Raw genomic sequence first — 23,420 nt, forward strand, 5'->3', positions numbered from 1 at the left:
TGTCTGAATACTAAGCATTCTTTACATTTTTAGATCAAAAAATATTTATATAATTAATTGAAGATTAGTACTTTAATGATTCTAAATGAAATATTTGACATCAAATTTAGAATTAAAAAAAAAATCTATAGAAATTCAAGAATGATTTGCTTAAAAACATAGCAGGTGTTTTCATTGCATAATTATTTTTTTTTTAAGACAACATTTAGTTGCCCAGTATTTGCAAAGTAAGGAAAAAAAACAGGGCAAAATTTGAAAAAAAATCCATCATAGATGTAAAAACAAATGATAAGGAATTAGCCACATCTCCTTGAACATGTGTTAAAAAAAATAGGTGAATAATTCAAGGACAGAAGGACAGTTACAAACCTTATTTGTTTGTTTGTTAATTTTTTGTTTGTGTTAACTTACAAATGCTTTAGTGTTAGTAAGGAGAGAAAGTATATGTCATTGTTCTACAGATACTCAAGGGAGATAATAAATTTGAGGAAGTGACCTGAGTAAATGATTGTTGAGATGGTATTGATGCTGCTATGTTATCTGACATTGGTTTTATTATTGACCATTTTATCTGAAGTTAAGTGGACAGTTCAATAACTTGTTAAAGGTTTTCTATAATGATACCATACAAGTAGCTGAATTGTAAGATTAATATTGATAGTTTAGAAGGCTTCAGAAAAAGTGCTTTTCAAGTGTTACCTAGAGACAGGAATAAATCTAGAGTATTGTATATTAAGTTATTACAGGATTCATCTGTTTCTTAGACACAATAACATTATGAAGTCCCTTTCTGTGCAGCATGACATTTTTGCAATGTATAGCTTCCTAAGGGTATAAATGTAGGTATTCATCCTAAGCTTCCTAAGGATATAAATATAGGTATTCACCATAAGCTTCCTAAGGATATAAATGTAGGTATTCATCCTAAGCTTCCTAAGGGTATAAATGTAGGTATTCATCCTAAGCTTCCTAAGGATATAAATGTAGGTATTCATCCTAAGCTTCCTAAGGATATAAATGTAGGTATTCATCCTAAGCTTCCTAAGGATATAAATGTAGGTATTCATCCTAAGCTTCCTAGGGGTATAAATGTAGGTATTCACCCTAAGCTTCCTAAGGATATAAATGTAGGTATTCATCCTAAGCTTCCTAAGGATATAAATGTAGGTATTCACCCTAAGCTTCCTAAGGATATAAATGTAGGTATTCACCCTAAGCTTCCTTAGGATATAAATGTAGGTATTCACCCTAAGCTTCCTAAGGATATAAATGTAGGTATTCACCCTAAGCTTCCTAAGGATATAAATGTAGGTATTCACCCTAAGCTTCCTAAGGGTATAAATGTAGTTATTCACCCTAAGCTTCCTAAGGATATAAATGTAGGTATTCACCCTAAGCTTCCTAAGGATATAAATGTAGGTATTCACCCTAAGCTTCCTAAGGATATAAATGTAGGTATTCATCCTAAGCTTCCTAAGGATATAAATGTAGGTATTCATCCTAAGCTTCCTAAGGGTATAAATGTAGTTATTCACCCTAAGCTTCCTAAGGGTATAAATGTAGGTATTCATCCTAAGCTGGAGATCAATGTATAACTTCCTAAGAGTATAAATGAACAACCCTAAGCTGGAGATTTTGGTGCCCATCTTTAATATTAAGGAAATAGGAATGTGTTGAGAATGTAATGATAACCTGTATTTCTCAGAATGGTTTAAAAGTTATTTGTGTACAGAAAGCAGGCAGCAACCAAGGACAACCACTGTTGATTATAAACTCCTGGCTTTGAACAGGAAATAAAGAATGTGGTAGGATTAAACATTATTGTGAGCACTCAACCCCCAACAACAGTTGTGTATAGACTCAGTATAAGAAGAAACTAAAAATCAGTTGAAAAGGGCTTGACTCTTTAGATCATTACTAATCACAAAAACAGTTAAACAAAATGACTAAAGACAAAAAGTACCAATCTATATGTATTCACAGTTATTGAAAGCTTATAGCCCAATTTCAACTTAAAAATAAACAATATCCAAAGGTTTACAATCTAAATGTTTAGCCATACAGTTTTTTTTTTATTAAATTGTATTACCAGAAGCTCTTCAATCTATATTAGCTTTGAGGAAAAAATCACTACAAGCAAAATTAGCATTTTAATAGTGCAAGTTTAATGCATTTCTTTATAAATTTGATACCCGAATGCATTTCCATGTTATCTGTTAATGTGTCTTGCTTCAGCATGCTCAAAACAGAATATTGCTATAATAAAGTATTGCATAAAGGATCGTGTGAAGTCTAACATTCAATATGAATAAAAGGAGATGTAAGGTATATGTCAATGAGACAGCAAACTAACAACACAAATAACCAAAAAGGTTGACAATCAGTGTTCAGTGTTACACAGGTGAATAGCCCTGAGTCTTGAAAACATTTGAAGTGGAGATTGAGGGTTTTAAATCTTCAAATGAGGGATATGTCTGGCTTACATTTTGTGGTGCTCAGAACTGATTTACCCCACCCAATAATTACATTATATTAGTTCACATGGATGGGATTTATATAAGGAAAACTTCTGCTACATAGATATGAATAAGGAGACTACTATCCAACAGGGTCCAAAGGACAAGGATATAACAACTAAACAGTTCTGTAATGTCTTCAACTAGGATCAAAACCTATACTGTATTGTAAGCTATAAAAGGCCCCAGCATGATGAAATGTGAAACAATTCAAGAGATAGAAAACCAACAGCCTGATTTATGCTTAAAACAATAAACCTAAAACAAACATGACATACAGCAACAAATCCTAAAACAAACATGACATACAGCAACCCAACCTAAAACAAACATGACATACAGTAATCAAACCCAAAACAAACATGACATACAGCAACCAACCTAAAACAAACATGACATACAGCAATCAAACCCAAAACAAACATGACATACAGCAACCCAACCTAAAACAAACATGACACACAGCAACCCAACCTAAAACAAACATGACATACAGCAACCCAACCTAAAACAAACATGACATACAGCAACCCAACCTAAACCAAACATGACATACAGCAATACAACATAAAACAAACATGACATACAGCAACCCAACCTAAAACAAACATGACACACAACAACCAAACTCAAAACAAACATGACATACATTACAACCAAACTCAAAACAAACATGACATACAGCAACCAAACTCAAAACAAACATGACATACATTACAACCAAACTCAAAACAAACATGACATACAGCAATCAAACTCAACCACTGAATAACAGGATCCTGACTAGTTTGTAAACAAATCATACATTTTTTCATAAACTTTGAATCAGGCTGTGATGATATTCAGAAGTCATTTTGTTATCTGATGAATTCCTGTATTGATTGTATGTAAATATTTTTTTAAATAAAAATAAAAGCAAGTCAGGATTTATTCTGGAAAATTTCCATTTTATATTTTTATATCCTGTAGTATTTATCTTTGAATATCTTCCTATTGCAATTAATTCAATCTTCATAGCAGAAGAAGGGAGTTTTATTTTAAGCTGTTGAGCATGAAATTTTCACTAAAAAATTAAAATTTATCATGTAACTAAATATTCTGTACTCATAAAACCTAATTAAAACTCATCCATGTACAAAATAAAACAAAAATCCAATGTTTAAACTTTAAGTTATTTCTCTGTTTAATTTGCCTCATTAATTCAGTAAATTAAGTATCGTTAATTGAATGATTCATCTCATAACAAAATCAATGAAAACAAGATAAAATTAAGTTCCGTGTAACAGCTTATTACACCTCATTTGAATTTTGATGGCTCATTTTAAGCTTTTTCAGAACTTATTCAAATTTGACAATAGACATTTTCAGGTACAAAACGATTTTTGATCCTGTTTCCTGCTATCCCTAATGTGAAGTAAGACAACCCATTAACTGTGTTATATTGTCATCTAATTGATTTGTTTTTCCATATGGATCAGTCTGCTGAAGGGGAAATCAGGTCGCAATTTGTCTCCAGCTTTTTGATCAATCAATCAAGCATCTTTTTGTTGTCCTATAAGTTTCATGACAAGAAGATATGCAATTGTTCGATTTTAATGGATATCATTTAATTTTCTACAGAGGTAAACAGATGAGGTTTTATTTAACAGCAGCTGACACACAAGTGATAATTTGTAAGTATACATTTTGTAAGTTAAAATTTAGACAGTGGAGAGATATATTGATCTCACTTTATTCTATTGGTAGAAATTTACATCAATTTTTGAAGCTGTAATGTTCAATTGTCTCTGGATTGGTAAGATGAACATAACAAGATTTAAGGACGAATGACATGCAAATGACATTGTAACTTGTTCAGATAGGAAATAGTTCTATATAACTAGTCTCATCTAAGGTATTGATCATTGGAATGAAATTACTTACTTTAGTTAAAATGGTAACAATTAAAATGTTATAAATCGGGATAAATAATTAACTGCTTGATGCTTTTATTGTAGGCTGTTTTCCACCTATGTGAAGACACATTGTATATGCTTATGAACTCATATCTCATGCGATACATCTAACAAATAACTGTCTCGTATAACTTTTGGTACATGTTTTGATATTTAACTTAAAAAACAATATACTGGTTTACATAGAATTTAACAGATTTGACGCTGGTATAAGATTATTGAAAAGGGGAGGGTATGTGCATGAATGAATGGGAATTGAATGACCATTTCTCGATGAACGAAAAATAAGAAAATAAGATAAACTTTAATTTTTTACCAATTCACACAAAACATGATATCAATAATGAACTTCTAGCACGGAAACACATGAAATATAAATTGCAAACAAGTTGCGCAAAATAAGACTTTACCACCCACATATATGGATAGAATGATTACATCATTGTTTAAGCAATAAAAAAAGTTGTTGAGCAATCTGATTAAAATTTTTAGGCAGTTAAGCTGCCTTATGCGAGCACCCTAGATTTGTGTTCTACCCAATAAATGCTGAAATACGTGCCATTGTTATTATCTAGCTGGATATAATGTTATTTATAACTAATTGAATAGTTTTTTCATACTTTTAATTCTGGATTACAAAAATATGACCAGAAAAAACCTTAAATGATCGTCGAACCACCCAAAAGTTTTGAAGTTGCACATAGGAAGTAGAGCACATTAGGAATCCTTTTGTAGTTTATTATCCCCTGTGCTTTTGGCTAAGATGTCAAAGAACAATTGTATGAAATATTTAATCGCCGAAAATCTTTAAAGACAAGTAGTTTAGATTTCCCAAATGGCAAAAGTCGTAGGAATATTGTTTGTCGTCAATACGTGTTACAACTACGTCAGTAGTCTATTAATAAGTTCCACTGTTCATGCTGTTGGCGGCAATTTCAAATTAGAAGACGAAATTTTCGTATCTTTTCAATTTGGAGGCAGGGATTCAAATTAGCGGTGGTCCGAGGTCCGCGACCTTCCACTTTTGCAATCGGACTCTCGACTTGGTTACTAGCTACGCCCGACGGACCTTTCACTTGAAAGAAAATTAAAAATAACTTTGCAAACCTTTTTACCAAAGTCTCTAAATAAACGATCTCAAAACGTATTTTCATCTTAATTATTCATAACAGCGATGTTCATTTTGTTCAACCGCTAGCTTTATACAGATAATCGCCTACAAGTAATGTGTAAATTCGAGTAAAATCGTATCTGACTGACAAAAACAACATTGAAAAACAATGGATGCCGTGTAGACAATTACAATATCGGGTCCGATTCCGGAAGCGGATAAGGGTAATTCCGGGTTTTGGAGATCAACTACAAAAAAAAATTTCAGGCAGGTGACAAAATACATCTATGCATGGTAAATAAATATAAACACTAGAAATGGAAACCAAAAGATATATGTAAAAGAAAGAAAAAGCAAAAAATATTTGATACAGAAACTCAAAATTACTTTTTGACAAATTTTAATGTCAAAATCCAATACAATGTGACAGCTGGGAACAGTATATCTAACAATATATATGTTCCTGGTGACAGTATAAATCTTCTTTATCAGTGATAAATGTTGATAATGCATGTAAGATGCTTTTAAAGTGTAAACATATTACTGCAATTTTTTTCTCAATTTTGAAGGGTCAGTTAACATAGCTGGAAGTTTCTTACTTTGTTTTCGCAAATAGTGCAACTAGATTTTATGATACCTGAATGTAAGCAAATCATATGATATATAGGTGGAATCCTTTGGGTCACTCTACCCCCTCCTGTTTGATAACTTTGAAACGGATGAGATCCCCACCCCTAAACCATATATATTCATGTATGGGACTATATAACTAATCAAATGAAATATAGGGGGAAGTCCCTAGGGATATCCCACCCCTCCTGTTTGAGAACTTGGAAACAGTCGAGATCCCCACCCCTAAACCATATATATTCATGTATGGGACAATATAACTAATCAAATGAAATACAGGGGAGTCCCTGGGGTCACCCCAACCCTCCTGTTTGGGAACTTTGAAATGGTCGAGATCCCCACCCCTAAACCAAATATATTCATGTATGGGACAATATAATAAATCAAATGAAATATAGAGGGAGTCCCTGCGGTCACCCCACCCCTCCTGTTTGAGAATTTGGAAACGGTCAAGATCCCAAGACAAGACAAGACAATTTATTTAAACTTAAGCACACGTATGGTGCTACAAGAGGATAACAATTATACATTAACAATTACATATATACTTATACATTTACAAGCAAGACACACAATAAATAAATAAGTGATATCATACAATAAAATTGAAATAAACCATAGTTGGTTGATTTGTTTGCAAAATTCTTAATTGCAACGTGGATATGAAGTTATTGTAACATGCTTTGTATTATGAAAATATTTTTTCAATATGTCTTAGAAACATGCACACTTTTGTTAGCAGTGGCACGTTACAGTGTGATAATAGACCAGTAAGTTTCAATTGGGAAGGATTTTGTGTGTAATATGTAGGTATATATCTTTCTCTTAAAGACATAATTTGTTCATTGGAGCATACAAAAAAATAATGATCCCATAAACCATACATATTCATGTATGTGACAATATAACAAATGAAATGAAATATAGGGGGAGTCCTTGGGGGTCACCCCACCCCTCCTGTTTGAGAACTTGGAAACGGTCGAGATCCACCCCTTAACCATATATATTCATGTATGGGACAATATAACAAATCATATGAAATATAGGTTGAGTGCTTGGGGCCACTCTACCCCTTCCTGTTTGAGAATTTGAAAACGGTCGAGATCCCCACCCTAAACCATATATATTCATGTATGGGACAATATAATAAATCAAATGAAATATAGGGGCAGCTCCTATGGTCACTGTAAACCATCCTGTTTGAGAACTTGGAAACGGTCGAGATCCTCACCCCGAAACCATATATACTCATGTATGGGACTATATAACAAATCAAATGAAATATAGGGGAGTCCCTGCAGTCACCCCACCCCTCCTGTTTGAGAACTTGGAAACAGTCGAGATCCCGACCTCTAAATTAAACCATATATATTCATGTATGGGACAGCAGAACTTATCAAATGAAATATAGGGAGAGTCCTAAGGTTCACCCTACCCCCTCCTGTTTGATAACTTGGAAACATTTGAGATCCCCACCCCTAAACCATATATACTCATGTATTTGGCAATATAACAAATCAAATGAAATATAGGGGAAGTCACTGGGGTCACCCCACCCCCTCCTGTTTGAAAACTTGATAACGGTCGAGATCCCCACCCCTAAACCATATATATATTCATGTATGGGACAACATAAAAAATCAAATGAAATATAGGGTTAGTCCCTAAGGTCACCCCATCCCCTCTTGTGTGTGTTTTAAGAACTTGTAAAAGTTTGAGATACCAACTCCTAAACCATATTCATTCCTGTTCGTCATTTCAAACAGATTTGAATGATATACAAGGTCAATCTCATAGGCATCACATATGAATATCACTTTACTAGAACTAATCAATGTGTACTAGACTTTGCCCAATGTCAGGCGACCATGGGAATGAATAATTATGGCAGCTTTGTTTGGGAGACTTCGTAACAGCATTCTGTTACAATTATTTCTTGTTTATTATAAAATTTTATTGATGCAAAAAATGAGTAGGTTTAAAGAATTTACCTTAATTATATTTTGAATAATTTCTGGTTCTATAAAAAATTTCATTTTAATATGGCTCATTTTAAAGAAAACATATCTTTCAAGCCCAAGAGTGTTTGACCAACTTTATTATAATCACCTGTCATTTTATTCCAAACTTAGACATCATGGACTTGGGGTGAAGGCGGGGGTCATTTACATTTACTATGGGCAGGTCAGTCAGACCTCACCTTTGATCCCCGTAGTAGTAAACATTTGTCTGATTTGTGTCTCATAACTTTTCCACTGTAGAACACAAACTCAGTTTTCTTTCCAGGGAAGCAAGTCCATGCATACTATTACAAGCTCGTACTAAGTCAACTTGAACTACTAACAGTCAACTAATACCAACGTTAACAATCAACTAGAACAACTGCAATCATTTCGAACTTGTACCACTGCAGACACATGACCATTAAAAATATACTTGATATATGCGTTGCTTTTGAAAACCTTGATAAAATATGAATTATTTGCCTTAATAATTAATTCATTAAATGAACATAAATGCACAATATATGAATGTTTAATGTTTGTTCTTTTAAATCTTAAAAAAAATGAAGCAACATAGCCACAGTTTTCATAATTATGTTTGCCTTGGTTTTTGGTTAACTGCCTACAGCGCTTACAGTGCTTTGATTTTAATTTTGATTTGAGTTTGGGGAACAGGAAATGTTTGAAATTGAAGACATTTGAAACAACAATTATATATAATCTTGAAAACATACAAAAAGTGGTAGTTTAGCAGATTTCAGTTGTTGATAAAAATTCAAATGCACTTTCCGTGAAATCCCATTCTTTTTTCTTAATGTGGGATTATTTACGTAATCTACTAGACAAATCCTACTTTGTTTTCATTTGGAGTTTATGTGAAAGTACTAGGATTATGTAATTTGTGAAAATGTTAAATGCTTTATCTTTAAGTGTTCCTTTATGTTTACATTTGTTAAGTGTCAAATCTCAGCTTCTTGGAACCACCCTACTCAGGTATTTTAATGATGAACTAATGTGTGATTCCTTGATTGATCTACAGTCGAATCTCTATCATATAACTGTGTGCCCAAATATCTGTCCTATAACTGTGTGTTCAAATCTGTGTCATATGACTGTGTGTCCCAGACCAAATCTCTCATATAACTGTGTGTCCCTGACCAAATCTCTCATATAACTGTGTGTCCCTGACCAAATCTGTCAAATGAATGTGTGTCCCAGACCAAATCTCTGTCATATATATTCACTGTGTATCCCTGACACACAATCTCTGTCATATGAATGTTTTGTCCCTGACCAAATCTCTGTCATATCACTGTGTATCCCTGACACACAATCTCTGTCATATCACTGTGTATCCCTGACACACAATCTCTGTCATATTACTGTGTATCCCTGACACACAATCTCTGTCATATTACTGTGTATTCCTGACACACAATCTCTGTCATATTACTGTGTATTCCTGACACACAATCTCTATCATATTACTGTGTATTCCTGACACACAATCTCTGTCATATCACTGTGTATCCCTGACACACAATCTCTGTCATATCACTGTGTATCCCTGACACACAATCTCTGTCATATCACTGTGTATCCCTGACACACATTATCTCTGTCATATTACTGTGTATTCCTGACACACAATCTCTGTCATATTACTGTGTATTCCTGACACGACAATCTCTGTCATATCACTGTGTATCCCTGACACACAATCTCTGTCATATCACTGTGTATCCCTGACACACAATCTCTGTCATATCACTGTGTATCCCTGACACACAATCTCTGTCATATCACTGTGTATCCCTGACACACAATCTCTGTCATATCACTGTGTATCCCTGACACACAATCTCTGTCATATCACTGTGTATCCCTGACACACAATCTCTGTCATATCACTGTGTATCCCTGACACACAATCTCTGTCATATCACTGTGTATCCCTGACACACAATCTCTGTCATATCACTGTGTATCCCTGACACACAATCTCTGTCATATTACTGTGTATCCCTGACACACAATTTCTGTCATATTACTAAAATGATAGAAAACTTCATCAGTTCTAAATCAAAATATGGACAATCTTATGTTGAGCGGTCCAGAGTTAAATTTGACAGCTTCAGACCAAACCAATTTTTAACCCTTTTCAACTGTAAAACAATCACCACTTAATACCTTCAAATTCATTACCCTAATTTTTTTACAGTGTAATTTCAATCCCTTTCTTGCTATTTTGTGCATAAAACCTGAAGAAATGAATTGGGAAAGTGTATGTAAAAAATTTAAACTTTATACACTGTCCACATTAGGGACTTTATTTATAGCCATAAAAAAGGGACACTAACTGTATTCTTGGATCTACTGTGAATCTCAATTACGTCCCCTGTAAAAATATGGTGTGTCCCAGTTACATCCCATACCTTATCAACGATGTGTCCAAGCTACCTCCCCTGCCTTATTACTCTATGTAGCATTTACCTCGAAAAGACTTTTTTTTTATGAAAATATACAATAAGTGTGCAGCAGTATAGTGATAGCTTATATCTGTGTGTAATGCACAACTTTCAGATGATAACTTCACTTTCCATGTTATCTTTCTTTTCTCTGCATAAGTATTATACACTTTTCCTGCTGTTTTCACCGACTTGCCATTGTGCATATAGCAACAAATTATAAGTATAAATGTTGTACTTGGTGCTTTTTTAATTTTTCAATGTCTGTCTTGTTTCTACAAGGAACTGTTTTGTTTATCCTTTATACTGAAAATGTCATTCAATTTTAAAATAACTCATTAGGTCAGTTTGAAGGTTAGAAAATTTACATGACCCATGTTGACAAATTTGGTGATGTCGTAGGGTTAAAGTCAATTACCAAACTACTACTGTGTGATGCCTATTCACTTGATATAACTTATCAACTTAATTTTTGATAGAAGTAACAAGATGGATGTCACATGTGGAGTCAGTAGGATCTGCTTACCATTTCAAAGCACCCGAGATCACCCCTGGTTTTTGATGGGGTTTGTGTTGATCGGCCTTTAGTTTTCAATGTTGCGTTTTGTATACTGTTGTTCGTCTTTTAGTGTTTTTTTTCATTTTTTTGCCATGGCATTGTCAGTTTGTTTTTGACTTATAAGTTTGAATAATCCTTTGGTATCTAAACAACATTTTTAACATTTTTCGTGCTTTAATATGATGATTGTTCAAAAAGTCTTTGTCCCTAGAGCAAAGTGGTGTGTTTTGTTTTTGCTCAAACCAGAAAAAAAATAAAAATGTTTCTAGAACCCTTTTAATTGCTATAGTTGGTCATATTTTGTTTCACTTTTCTTTACATTTTATAAAGATATGAGAAAAAAAATAAAAATCTGTAATGTAACAGACATGGTAGATATCTGTAAATAATCTGAAATCTATATTTGCCTGATTCAGGATTAAATCTGAAAGAACAAAAATATTGCAGTCCATTGACATATTGGGAAAAATAATGAAGATGAATTTCTCGCCTGCTGGGTTGCAAGCTTACTCCATGAAATAGGAGTAATTACAATGTTACACGATCCTAATGAAAATGAATTGACTTTTGAAATCATCAATGTTTATGGTTTTATTGTGTAGTAATTGATCATCATATTCACTGTGTTAATGTTATGTTATGCGTTAACTCCCGAGGGATTCAGGACGGAGATGTGGGTATGATAGAAATATAATGGCATGTTGTTATCTATTACAACTTCCTGTTGAGTTGTTGACAACTGTGTTCAGTACTTGAGATTGTTGTCCATTACTGTCGCCCAATGATAAGCTATTGTCCATCACTGTCTCCAAGTGATAAAGCAGGTACTGAATTTTAATGTGATCAAATTTGATTTAAATAAAATCACTTAGTAATAATACATGTAAATACTGTGGATGTTTACAAGGAAAAGACAAAGTACATTTTACAGATGTTTCTTAAATGTTTGTCCTAATTACCACAAATATTTTAAACCTATATTTACTTGACAGCATAAAAAGCAACTTAGGAGTAACCCTGTAGATGTCTTTTCTGATTTGTAGGCTTTCTGTTTCATTAGCAAACAGAAAATCCTTTTTCCTTCAGCTTCATCATCTATGACCTACTTTTCTGGTACTCACTGTGGAAATTTCATTCATAAAATTGAGAATGGAAATGAATATGGATATATAATATTTATATTAAGAGAGAGATAATGAAAAAAATGTTTGTTTGAATTTTCTTTTGAATTGAACAGACATTTTAAGATGAAATTTATTAATAAGATGATATTATTTTACACATCAGCTCTATATAGATGATATAATAGGAAGTTAATCCATTAGAGGAACTTTATGTATGTAGTTGTTCCTGTTTCCACTTGGTCTCATCACAAACATGACAGATACAGGTCTTGGAAATGATTTTGTACTGATTGACTTGTTATTCTGCTGTTTGACACTTGTAACCTCATTATAAATAACAAGATTATTTGACAATTTACCTATGTTTCACCTGCTGTAGGTTATAACTTTGATGATGTAATTAGTTACTGGATTTATTGGTATGTGACATGGTGACAGAATTATGTGTAATCCCTGAGAAAATGTAGATTCTGTAATCTTTCCTTTCTTTGCTGGTAAAGACAGAATTCTGGGTTTCTATCTATTCTCTGTTGGTTGCTTGGTTGCCTGTGAGCAGTTTCGCAAAATATCTTAAGTTGATCATAAGTTATGAACAATTCAGTATACTTGCAATGAACTTTAGTCGTAAGATTTTTTGTGAAAATGATCACTGGTTTTTATAATTAACTCTTACCGTATATACTCTGGTTCTTTTTTACAGAATTTTGTGTGCCCTGTTTTAAGAATAAGGAAGAAACCTTAAAAGTTCCATCAATCAAAGACCAAGAACTTATAGTGCAAACTGTGAATGTAGTACAGATAAGTTGAAGATAATTGCCCTAATAGGTAATACAAATTTGTTCTCATATGAAATACTAGTTGTGGAATCTTTCACTTATACATATATAATTCTTGACATTGATACTTCTGCACACAAGTGAACACACAATGTCATTTTGTTCATTTATCAATAAACCATTTAAGAATTGAATGCTCCTTTTGTAAATTTATTGGGTTGAAAAGCGTAAACCGAAGTACATTTTGTAAGAAGCGCAGATGCGCATCATTCTAAAAAAGTGTGCACGGTTAACGCTTTTACAACCCTATAAAATTATTAAAAGAAGCATTCAATACTTACAATTACATTTTTTGCTAGGATCACGAAAACACGATTTCTTTCAAGTTTTTCTTTTATTTACCTGTGCATTTTATTGTGGAAGCTTGTGTCATCATGGATGTTACATTTCATTTGGAAATGAAGGTTAATTTCATAATGACGTGAGATTGCTGTTAGCCAATCAAAATAACGCATTATAATGAAACAAACATGTAATGTAATTATTGATACATAAGTTTGAAGTCCTGAGGAATTTTACTGTGAAGTTCAAGGGAGAATTTAGTCCAACCATATTGAATGAAAATATATATTGTCACAATAGAGATGTGGATTGATTGTTCATTCTTATCTACTGAAGACCAGCGATGGAAGGCAAGGATGGCAACTTTTACCTATTCATTGGGCTATGAAGACTTTAACCAACTTCCACTGAACCACAGGCTCAGTCTGGATGCATTACCTTTCAATGTGACCACAGGCTCAGACAGGATGCATTACCATTCAATGTGACCACAGGCTCAGGCAGAAGACATTACTGTTCCCTTGGACTACAAGTTCAGACTGTTGCTTTTACCCTACTGCTTAACGACTCAAACTGGAGCTTTTACCCTTCCACTGGACTACAGGCTCATACTGGTAGCAGTACTTTTCCATGTGACCATGGGCCTAGATTAGAATAGTTCCCCATTTCTCTGGACTACATTCTCAGACTGGAGCCTTTACCCATCCAGTGGATCTCAGATTCAATGACTGGAGCCTTTACCAATCCAGTGGACCTCAGATTCAATGACTGGAGCCTTTACCCATCCAGTGGATCTCAGATGCAATGACTGGGGCCTTTACCCATCCAGTGGACCTCAGATTCAATGACTGGAGCCTTTACCCATTCAGTGGATCTCAGATTCAATGACTGGAGCCTTTGCCCATCCAGTGGATCTCAGATTCAATGACTGGAGCCTTTGCCCATCCAGTGGATCTCAGATTCAGTGACAGGAGTCTTTAGCCATCCAGTGGATGTCAGATTCAATGACTGGAGTCTTTACCCTTCCACTGGATCACTTACTCAATACTTCTAATGGTTGTTGATTCTAACACATAATGTACTTGGCCACACACTTTATTGGACAGCTGTTGTCACTGTAGTCCATTATTTTCAATAAACATCATTCTTCTAATCGGATAACTTCAAATAATGGGCTTTTATAATAACATGTTTAATAACAATAAATTACAGGATCAGCTCTCAATAGCTTTGTGAACTGGTGAATGGGAGGGTCTAACCGTTGATCCCCTATTAATTAAGAACCTTAATACTAATGGACAAAAATCTTATTAGGGTCTAAGTCAAGGTTTATGACAGTGTCAGCAGGAGAGTTTTGCCAACTGCCATATGTGACCAAGATTTTATAATTAATCATATTTGCATGGAAAATCAGATTTAACATGCTGTCACAAATAAGAAAATAGAGTTTTATAGAAATCTCAGTTCAGTCTGTAGGAATGATTGTGTAAAGGTCAGTATTTACACATTTTATCATGTATTATTTATAGATATGAATAAAAAGGGGTTGTTTGATATGTCAGTCAGACAGCAAATAATCAACACAAAAAAGATATTCAACAATAAATTCTTGTCTAGGTCATGGTTAAGCTTTGATTATGACTCTTGAGTTTAGACAAGTTATGAGACAGCCTTTTTTAATGCACAGATTTTAGAGGGACCAAAGAATGTTCATAAATAAATCTGATTTTTATTTTTGACAGCTAGAAGGATCTTGGGGAAATGTGGTAGAGTATACAGACTTTCTTTATGACAGACGAAGATCTAGTATTTCTCTCCTGTCCATAGTTATTGATAGAATCCATGTGACTTCAATCAGTCACCTAAAATCTTTTATGTAAACCTAATTAATATTGATAGCTGTGAAGTTGTAACAAATCTTTGTCATTATAAAGGATCACATATTGATTGTGTCTCTTGATATTTTGAAAGTGTAATGTGGGACAGATAAAATCAAAAGTAATACTTTTTGACAGTTTTTTCATGACATAAAATGCAAACTTTTCTGATAAAGTCCATTATAGATTCAGTACTACATACAACGGATATGTTTACTGGTAGATAATATACATTGTAAATAGACTTGACTTCTTAATCCTATATTGTTTTAATAATTTGAAGATATATACATTGTACAATATTAAGATTTTTACTCAGTTTAGTTTAGAAGTTTACATGTATGAAGAATGGGACAATCCATTTTTTTTCCTTCAGATTTCCCCTGTAAACATGTTTTAGTATTTTCTTCCAAGCATAAGGCTTTCTTAGTTGCTCCAAAACAGACATTTCATATCTCTGTATTCATAGTTTTATGAAATCAACCTTTAAAGAATCTTTAAAATTATAGAATTAAATAAATGTATTTGTTTTATACAGGCTGACATCAATAATATAGATATTGTTCTGATTTAAAAAAACAAACAGGAATGTCAATACATCATCTTGTAGACTTTTTAACCTGTCTTTTGGAAAAGTCTCTTCAGATGACCATTTTCAGAATGGGTGACATTTACATAGCCTATAACCTACACACCAAAAGTGTGGACCACTCTTTAACATAAACTGTAAAATGTGTGTATCACTCTATAACTTAAACAGAAAAAATGTCGACCACTCTATAGCAGAAACTGAAAGTGTGGACCACTCTATAGCAAAAACTGAACAAATAGTGGACCATTCTATAACAGAAACAGAAAAAGTGTGGACCTCTCTTTTACATAACTGAAAAACATGTGGACCAATCTTTGATATAACTGAAAAATATGTAGACCACTCTTTAACATAACTGAAAAACATGTGGACCATTCTTTAACATAAACTTAAAAACATGTGGACCACTCTATAACAGAAACAAAAAAAGTGTGGACTTCTCTTTTACATAACTGAAAAACGTGTGGACCACTCTTTAACACAAACAGAAAAAAGTGTGGACCACTCTTTAACACAAACAGAAAAAAGTGTGGACCACTCTTTAACACAAACAGAAAAAAGTGTGGACCACTCTTTAACACAAACAGAAAAAAGTGTGGACCACTCTTTAATATAAACTGAAAAAAGTGTATACCACTTTTTAACATAACTGAAAAAATATTGGGATCAATCTATAACAAAAACTTTGACATTTTAAGGATGTTAGCTCCTCGGTTTCTAAATAACAACCATTTTAAAAGACTGTTCTAAATTGATAGTATATAAATAAAGGAGCTTAAAAAGTAGAAAAAATGACAGGTCTGTGTCCTTGTTTTTGAGAAATGATCAATTGAAAATTTGGCGGGAAATGATTTTCTCCAAATTTTTTCTACATTTGACATTGGCACCTTTTTCCTTTCAAAAACTATAAAAAAAAATTAACAAGGATTTTATAAGATTTGAAAAAAGGAAATTTCAAACTACATGTAATGAAATTATGAAAAGAAAAGTAGGGATGAGTGGGCAAAATTTTTATTGGCACTACATGGATAAGACTAGAGGATTCTGAATATCTGACAAAAAGTCAAAAACATGAGTAGCCAACATCCTTCATTCTTTAAGTCAATTTTTTAGACTTTGAAACTGAAATAAAAAATATAGTAACTATTGAGGAGAAACTTTCCTTTATCTTTGGTTGTCTTCTAAAAAAAAACATATTGTCATTATTTTAAAGAACAACGAAGGTGAAATACAATATAAATGACACTTTTTACAGAAATCACTTCAAAAAACATTTATTCTTGGATTCCAATATTTGCAGTTTATTGAATTTTTTTAAGGGGAAGTTAAAATGCTGGTCTGATTTATCTCCCCTGTCAACATAATCATTGCACAAAAAGTATTCAATAGGAATTTAATTTTGTGGTCTGGGTTAACTGAAATCTTCACATATAAAGGCGAGCTAACTGTTCCAGATAGAACTGATCAGAGTCCGATAAAAATGATGAATGAAAAATTGTGACAACTCTTTTTATTCCTCTGAGGGATCACTTATTGATATTTTGAAGAATTTTGGTTTTTCATCATTATGCTCCAAACTAATAAATTATTAAAATTGAATCAGTGGTGTAAACAAGCACTACTACAAAGTGTGTATCATATTTACTTTTGAATGTCAATACACCATCATATAGAATATAAGATGAGCTTCTGGTGTAATGTTACACAACTTATTGGTAATACATTACAGTATGTTTTATATACTTTACATGTAGATAATATGGTCAGATTTCCCTTGTATTTGTAAAGTTTAATGGTTGTGCTAGTTGTTTCTAAGTAAACATTTTTAGACAAAATAAACAAGAAATATCTGTGGCTCTGCTATTAAAACATATTAGTGAATCACTTGCATTATCATAAACAAAATTAATTTATATTGTTAGAATTACATGTGCTTAAAAAAATACTTTGGGATAGATTCATATAAAATTCTCTATCACTAACATACAAATAAAATGATATATTGCAACATCTTCCCCTTTACCATATATGGACTCATTTGATTCTCATGAGATAAATACTTAAATATCAACCAATGAAATCTGATTTATGAATGGAACTTTACAAGAACAATGGAGGGTAACTAACTATATAGCATCCATAGTAACAGAAAGTTAGTGTTTGAAGAGTGTATCTCATAAAAGTGCTGGTTTAATAAACATAAAGCACAGTAAAAGTAGACCACCCTTGCAATAAAACTCTTGTCACTTATCCAATGTTCCTGCTCAGGTAGTGGACATTTTAGTGCATATGCAATTACCTAAGAATCTTATTCTATGTTAACAATGAATACAGTAGAAAGGACTGACATGCCACCTGCTTATATAATGAACTATTTTATAGAATAATGTCAAATAGGACTTTTTTTTTAGTAACAAAACACTTTGAATTTCTTAAAAATATTTGTGTCTTTTCAGGCCATTATTTTTCTCGTTTTAATTATTTTACATTTGTCATTTAGGGGTCCTTTATAGCTTACTATGTGGTATGAGTTTTGCTCATTGTTGAAGGCAGTATGGTGACCTACAGTTGTTAACTTCTATGTCATTTGGTCTCTGGTGGAGAGTTGTCTCACTGGCAATGATACCACATCTTACTTTTGTATGGTAAAAAATAAAACCTAATTTGTTTTTTATTAGTGGATCAGTTGATTATGAAAACCTCCATTATATTTATAGTTTGTTTGACAGACACTTCAATACTTCCTACGTGTAATATCCAAAAGAAACAATATATAACTGTATACATTGTTTACAGGCACTTACAAAATCTGAAATTGTACAGCAAGTTTTGACCATTAGAGGAAAGCTTTTTTGAGAAACTGAATAAATATATAATTGGCAATAATGCTTAGAGAACTTATTTAATTTGCTACCAAAAGCGTTTGACCTCTAACTAATAAGGGTCTTGACCACATACAGTATAATAAAAGCTTATTGATGATCAGATTTGTGTAAATGAATGGGTCAGTTGACATCTACTTATCATAGTGCAACATTACCCCTCTTCCATAATGGTTTGTGTCCTTAGGGAACAGGAGATAAATGGTAGAAGGTGAGATATGACTATTAATTATGTGGCTATCTTCCTAATAATGAGAGCTGTTATTGATTATTTGCTGAGAAGTACAATTAATTTACTTTAGTAGGAGGAAAGACAAATGTTTTCAGTTAATTAAATTTCTACAAACTGTTTTGAAAATTGTGTGCATTAGTAAAAAAGACATTTCCAGCCAATAAGGTGTTATTTTCTAGATGGTAAAATCTTATATAATTTTTAGTTTAAATTGTTGTTCATGAAATTCATAACTTTAGAAAAATTAAAAGCATAGAATTAAAGCTTTTAAATTAAAAAGCCAACAATATCAAAAACATTAAATTCCTACTGAAATTACTAAAAAAAAAAAAAGCAAATGAAGAAACGGAGATGTATTGATAAGTGATAAGTCAAAAAGATACCAACCCAAGGATACAAATTCAACAATGTAATTAAAAGACATCTAGAGGACATTCCTAAGACAGTCTTCAATAATAGACAGGTGTCTAGAAATTATGTCTAGTGCTGAATTGCCTGAGTCTGAAAAGTTGAGAATAAATTCAACATAAACTAGTAGAGAGTTTATTTTAACATTAATTATTGTCTATAGCTCATTGTTTATTACTTATTATGTAGGTTGAATGATAAACTATATTGGGAACTTAGCTTGCTTATAATTTGCTCATTCTGAATATCAAGGATAAATGTACAATCATTCAAAATAACATGCTTATACAGTTTTTATCAGACAAAATGATTAAAGTAGGCACAACAAATTACTTGAAATCAAGCTAGTAGAGTAACAATTTGGAATAGAATCACTCATTTGTTTAAACCTTCCCATAGACGAACAACCAGTCCACCAAACAATTAACTTTCTTAACCATTTTAGGATGGTACAATATCTCATGTGTGTAAACCTTCCCATAGATGAACAGTGAAGCAGTCCACCATACAGCTCAGTCTGTTAACCATATTAGTTTGCTAGAATGGTTCATGTGTTTAAACCTTCCCATAGATGAACAGTGAACCAGTCCACCATACAGCTTAGTTTGTTAACCATATTAGTCTGCTAGAATGGTTCATGTGTGTTAACCTCCTTCCATAATAGATGAACAGTAAACCATTCTACCATACAGCTCAGTTTGTTGTCAAGCCTGCGACTTTTGTATCAAAAGTGAGACATAGCGATCCTATATTCCGTCCGCCGCGTCCACAAATATTCGTTCTGTGGTTAAAGTTTTTGAAATTTTAATAACTTTCTTAAACTATCCAGAAGCTTGTTTATGATCATAAGATAGTATCCAGAAGTAAATTTTGTTTAAAAAAAATCCTGTTTATCCGTATTTTACTCATATATGGACTTAGTTTTTCTGCCAGTTAACATAACATTCCCTCTGTGGTTAAAGTTTTTCAAATTTTAATAACTTTCTTAAACTATCCTATATTTGTACCAAACTTGGACAGAAGCTTGTTTATGATCATAAGATAGCATCCAGAAGAAAATTTTGTAAAAAAACAAATCCTGTTTATCCGTATTTTACTCATATATGGACTTAGTTTTTCTGCCAGTTAACATAACATTCACTCTGTGGTTAAAGTTTTTCAAATTTTAATAACTTTCTTAAACTATCCTGGATTTGTACCACACTTGGACAGAAGCTTGTTTATGATCAAAAGCTAGTATCTGGAAGGAAATTTTGTAAAAATTTATTTCCTGTTTTTCCGTATATTACTTATAAATGGACTTAGTTTTATTCCAGTTAACATTACGTACAGTCTGCAGTTAAAGTTTTTAAAACATTTATTAGATTCATAAACCTTCTTTGATTTTCACCAAACTTGAACAGAACTTCTTACAATTAAAAGATAGTATCTAGTGGAAAATTTTTAATAATTTTTTCCCCATTTTTGTTGAGCCTGTGACTAACAGCAAAAGTAGGCGGGACACGTGGTTCCGCGGAACCCTTACGAATTTTTAACCATATTAGTTTGCTAGAATGGTTTCCCATAGATGAACAGTGAACCAGTCCACCATACAACTCAGTCTGTTAACCATACTAGTTTGAGAATATCTCATGTGTTGAAACCTTCTCATAGATGAACAGTGAACCAGTCCACCATACAACTCAGTCTGTTAACCATACTAGTTTGAGAATCTCTCATGTGTTGAAACCTTCCCATAGTTGAACAGTGAACCAGTCCACCATACAACTCAGTCTGTTAACCATACTAGTTTGAGAATCTGTCATGTGTTTAAACCTTCCCATAGTTGAAAAGGGAACCAGTCCACCATACAACTCAGTCTGTTAACCTTACTAGTTTGAGAATCTCTCATGTGTTTAAACCTTCCCATAGATGAACAGTGAACCAGTCCACCATACAACTCAGTCTGTTAACCTTACTAGTTTGAGAATCTGTCATGTGTTTAAACCTTCTCATAGTTTAACAGTGAACCAGTCCACCATACAAAGTCTGTTAACCATACTAGTTTGAGAATCTCTCATGTGTTTAAACCTTCCCATAGATGAACAGTGAACCAGTCCACCATACAACTCAGTCTGTTAACCTTACTAGTTTGAGAATCTGTCATGTGTTTAAACCTTCCCATAGATGAACAGTAAACCAGTCCATCATACAACTCAGTCTGTTAATCCTACTAGTTTGAGCGTCTGTCATGTGTTTAAACCTTCCCATAGATGAACAGTGAACCAGTCCACCATACAACTCAGTCTGTTAACCTTACTAGTTTGAGAATCTGTCATGTGTTTAAACCTTCCCATAGTTGAACAGTGAACCAGTCCACCATACAACTCAGTCTGTTAATCCTACTAGTTTGAGAATCTGTCATGTGTTTAAACCTTCCCATAGATGAACAGTGAACCAGTCCACCATACAACTCAGTCTGTTAGCCATACTAGTTTGAGAATCTGTCATGTGTTTAAACCTTCCCATAGATGAACAGTAAACCAGTCCATCATACAACTAGGTCCAAGGACACAGTTATCGTCCTTTGGTTTTCGTTGTCTACGAATATAGTCCCTAGTGTGAACAGTGTATAACTTGCATTTTTTTTTTGATACACTTTCCCAATTTATTTCTTGATATTTTATGCATGAAATTTTAAGTAAAGGGATGAACTTACATGTTAAAAAAAATTTGGGTGCTGAATCTTTATGTTAAGTAGTGATTTGGTCCAGTTAAAAAAGGTCAAAAATTAGAATGTCTGAAGCTGTCAAACTGAATTTTAGCCCCCCTTAACACAGAATTGTCAATATTTTGAGTTAGAGCTGGTAGAAGTTTCTATAATTTTGATATTATTTGTATCAATAGTAGTACACTACACTGTAAAAATCTTTTTGAGATAGAGCAGGTGCGATTTTTTTAATTTGAATTTATTGTCTAAAAGAAATGCACTACGAAATAACTGTGTTCTCGGGCCTAAGAGATGAATTCCGTAAATGTAGATTCTGCACTTTGGCAACTTTCCTGATTGGTTTGCTGGTTTCAATTTGTCAAACTCAATAAAAGTAAAGGATTTACATCTTTGTTTGACAGAAATTCTGTTAAAATGTCCCATTTTGGCATTATACGGCTAAAATAAGCATTTTAAAGCAATTTCCATTTTATGCCTAAGAGCCATGCTGACTTTCTATCTGACAGCTTTTTATGTTCCTGATATTTGTGTTTCTATGCTTAAATCAAATTTAATTAACCATTTGTGAACTCTGAATCTAGAGAAAAGTAGATTATCACAGAAAAAATGTGCAGAATATTTGTATTTATGTCCCTGGTTAAACGGCCTGTTTGATGTATGTGAAATGTGAAGAGCTTTGTACATAAAATCTGTAGTCCATCACAAATATTTCACTAAATCTGTAAAAAAAACACTTTACAATGATCAGTACACCCTATTCATTTCATATGCTACCATAATTTTCTTCTTTAGGATAGTAAGTGGTTCAAATATATGCCAATTGAGACTAAAACTACATGCAAGTTTTCCATTGAAAAGTGAAAAACTGATCATCAGACCATACTGTCTGCAAAAAAAAGTTGTATTCAAGAGTCCTTTTGCAATTAGAATTCTTGTATCATGACATCTTAGCATAGAAATGAGCAAAAAGTAACAAATTTCCATTTCTTATAGCCTCTGTGTGCATTTTTATATGTAAATATGGGCTACGGCCTAAATCGACTCTAAATAATTCTCAGTCTTACATGGCCTAAGACCATTTTAAACTCATGTGGTATGCTTTTTGTAACTTTTCTTTACATTTAAAGTACATTTAATATATATGGAAGAATAATGTATGGTTAAAAAACTTCAAAAACTTCAAATTGGTAGAAAAAAATGCATGTTTATGTAAGGCTTCCCTTAATTCGAAAATC

General features: G+C 32.9%; 1 protein-coding gene across 2 annotated transcripts in view; it reads left to right on the top strand.

The window, feature by feature from the left end:
- Positions 1-23,420, top strand: part of LOC127731197 (zinc finger CCCH domain-containing protein 10-like) — a 130,171-nt gene that overhangs the window by 17,442 nt on the left and 89,309 nt on the right. The window contains exons 3-4 of one of the 2 annotated variants that reach the window (XM_052240146.1): positions 4,137-4,189; positions 13,067-13,191. The gene's annotated coding sequence lies outside the window, so the exon portion shown is untranslated. The remainder of the gene's footprint in view (positions 1-4,136; positions 4,190-13,066; positions 13,192-23,420) is intronic. The other variant, XM_052240147.1, reaches the window with a different exon arrangement.

The sequence above is a fragment of the Mytilus californianus genome, unplaced genomic scaffold, assembly GCF_021869535.1.
Source record: "Mytilus californianus isolate M0D057914Y unplaced genomic scaffold, xbMytCali1.0.p SCAF_2, whole genome shotgun sequence".
In the NCBI taxonomy this organism is placed as follows: Eukaryota; Metazoa; Mollusca; class Bivalvia; order Mytilida; family Mytilidae; genus Mytilus; species Mytilus californianus.